This window comes from Trachypithecus francoisi, unplaced genomic scaffold (genome assembly GCF_009764315.1).
Source record: "Trachypithecus francoisi isolate TF-2019V2 unplaced genomic scaffold, Tfra_2.0 Lachesis_group7, whole genome shotgun sequence".
Lineage (NCBI taxonomy): Eukaryota > Metazoa > Chordata > Mammalia > Primates > Cercopithecidae > Trachypithecus > Trachypithecus francoisi.
This window is the reverse complement of record NW_022681472.1, coordinates 68081807-68085183: the sequence shown is the minus strand read 5'-3', so window position 1 is coordinate 68085183 and position 3377 is coordinate 68081807. Positions and strand designations below refer to the sequence as shown.

Here is a 3377-nt window from a genome sequence, read left to right as displayed (position 1 = left end):
CAGTCAGCATGGCTATTATTAAAAAAGTCAAAAAACAAAAGGTACTGGTGAGGTTGTGAAGAAAAGGGAATGTTTATACTTTGTTTATGGGAATGTAAATTTGTTAAGTCATTGTGAAAAGCAATTTGGCAGTTTCTCAGAGAAACAGAATTACTATTTTACCCAGCAATCCCATTGTTGTGTATATCCCCTAAGGAATATAAATTGTTCTACCATAAAGACATATTCATGTGTATGTTCATCCCAATACTGTCCCCAATAGTAAAGACATTGAATGAACCTAAATGCACATCAGTGGTAGACTAGATAAAGAAAATATGGTACATATACACCGTGGAATATTATGCAGCTGTAAAGAAGAATGAGATCATATCCTTTGCAACAACGTGGATGGAACTGGAGGTCATTATCCTAAGTGAGTTAAAAAAGGAACAGAAAACCAAATATTCCATATTCTTACTTATAAGTGGGAGCTAAACACTGGGTATATATGGACACAAAGAAGGGAACAAAAGACACCAGGGTCTATTTGAGGAGAGTGAGGTTCAAAAAACTACCTATCAGATACTATGCTTATTACTTGGGTGGTGAAGTAATCTGTACACCAAACCCCTGTGACATGCAATTTACCTATAAAACAAAATTGCACTCCAGAACCTAAACTAAAAGTTGTTTTTTTTTTTTTTTAAACATGTTATATAACTGTATAGGAACACAATTTTTGTATACTGTTGAAACAAATTTGGTATTAATTCAAGCTAGACTGTAATAAGTTTTGAATGGTAACTGTAATCTCCATGGTAACCACTAAAAAAGTAACTAAAACACAAAGAAAATAGCAAATGAAATCAAAGTGGTATAAAAGGAAAAAAAAACTCAAAAGAAGGCAGTAATAATGTTATTAAAGAGTAAAAATTTATAATATATATAGGAAATAGTTAAAAAGCAAAAGTAAGACCTTTCCTATAAGCATATATTTTGAATTTAAACAGATTAATCTCTCCAAATTACAGACAAATACTAACAGAATGGATTTAATAAAATATGACAAAACTAAATGGTGTTTGGAAAATACTCACTTTAAAATAAAAAACACAAATAAATTGAAGCTGAAGGATGGAAAGAGATATTCTGTACAAATTGTAATCCGAAGAAAACTGAGGTAACTATACTAATAACAGAAAGAAAAAAACAAAAACAGACTTTAATTAAAAACCAACCACAAAAGAGAAAAAGGGAAATCATATATTGATAAATGGATTAATTCATCAAGAATATACAACAATTTTAAACATATACACACCTGATAACAGAATTTTACAATATGTGAAGCAAACATTGGCAGAATTGAAGAGGAAAATAATGCTACAAGAATAATTGCAATCTTTAATACCTCATTTTTAAAATAATTGATAGAATATCAAGTCATAGTATCAATATGAAAATTGAATGTTTTATAACCCTATAAACCAAGTAACCTAGAAGACATACGTTAAACATTCCACCCAAAAATAGCAGAATACACATTTTTGTAAAGTCCGCATCTAACATTCTCCAGGACAGAACACATGTTAAGACACAAAACAAGTCTCAGTACATTCACAAAATCTGAAATTATACAAAATATTTTTTAACCACAATATAATGAAATTAGCAATTGATAAAGAAGGAAAATGTAAAATGTAACACATATGTGGAAATTAAGCAACATTCTTAAAACCTCATGTGTCAAAGACGAAATCACAAAGGCAACAAAAATATTTTGAGATGAGTGGCAACAAAACGAAAACACAGGCAGCCAAAACAGTGCAAATACATAGCTCTGAAATGCCTTCATTACTCTCAAATCAGTAACTTAACTTTGCATTTCAGGAAACCAGAAAAAAGAATAGCAAACTAAACCCAAGACTAGCACAAAAGTTTAAAAATTAAATATTAGAATAAAATAAACAAAATAGAGTTTGTGAAAATATAGCAATGAGTAAAAACATAAGCTGGTTCTTTGAGAAGATAAAGGTTGACAAATTTTTAGCTAGACTAACACAAAAATGAGAAAAAATCTCAAATTACTAACCTCAGAAAGCAAAGTGGGGACATTACTACCAATATTATAGAAATATAAGAATTATAACAGATTACTCTGAACTATTGCACACCAATAAATTACAGAAACTATATATAATGTACAAATTTTTCAAAACACAGAAAATGCTTAAACTGACTTAGGAAAATACAAAATCTAAACAGACTTATAACAAGCCAGTACATCAAATCAGTAATCAAAACTTCACAATAAAGGAAAGTTTAGGACCAAAAGTCTGCAATAGTGAATTCTATCACACATGTCATTAAAAAGTAACACCAAGTCTTCTCAAACTCATCCAGAAAATATAAGAAAAAAAAAGGGCGCGTCGTGCCTTGCGCTGCCCAGACTAGCGAACAATACAGTCAGGATGGCTAAAGGTGACCCGAAGAAACCAAAGGGCAAGATGTCTGCTTATGCCTTCTTTGTGCAGACGTGCAGAGAAGAACATAAGAAGAAAAACCCAGAGGTCCCTGTGAACTTTGCAGAATTTTCCAAGAAGTGCTCTGAGAGGTGGAAGACGATGTCCGGGAAAGAGAAATCTAAATTTGATGAAATGGCAAAGGCAGATAAAGTGCGCTATGACCGGGAAATGAAGGATTATGGACCAGCTAAGGGAGGCAAGAAGAAGAAGGATCCTAATGCTCCCAAAAGGCCACCGTCTGGATTCTTCCTGTTCTGTTCAGAATTCCGTCCCAAGATCAATTCCACAAACCCCGGCATCTCTATTGGAGACGTGGCAAAAAAGCTGGGTGAGATGTGGATAATTTAAATGACAGTGAAAAGCAGCCTTACATCACTAAGGCAGCAAAGCTGAAGGAGAAGTATGAGAAGGATGTTGCCGACTATAAGTCAAAAGGAAAGTTTGATGGTGCAAAGGGTCCTGCTAAAGTTGCCCGGAAAAAGGTGGAAGAGGAAGATGAAGAAGAGGAGGAGGAAGAAGAGGAGGAGGAGGAGGAGGAGGATGAATAAAGAAACTGTTGATCTGTCTCCTTGTGAATACTTAGAGTAGGGGAGCGCCGTAATTGACTCATCTCTTATTTGAGAAGTGTCTGTTGCCCTCATTAGGTTTAATTACAAAATTGATCACGGTCATATTGTAGTCTCTCAAAGTGCTCTAGAAATTGTCAGTGGTTTACATGAAGTGGCCATGGGTGTCTGGAGCACCCTGAAACTGTATCAAAGTTGTACATATTCCAAACATTTTTAAAATGAAAAGGCACTCTTCGTGTTCTCCTCACTCTGTGCACTTTGCTGTTGGTGTGACAAGGCATTTAAAGATGTTTCTGGCTTT

General features: G+C 33.9%; 1 pseudogene across 1 annotated transcript; it reads left to right on the top strand.

Annotated features, from left to right (window-relative positions):
- Positions 1–2413: 2413 nt before the first annotated feature.
- LOC117079284 lies at positions 2414–3072 on the top strand (annotated as a pseudogene). The gene has a single exon (XR_004435353.1). The product of XR_004435353.1 is annotated as a high mobility group protein B3-like (transcript).
- The last annotated feature ends 305 nt before the right edge of the window (positions 3073–3377 follow it).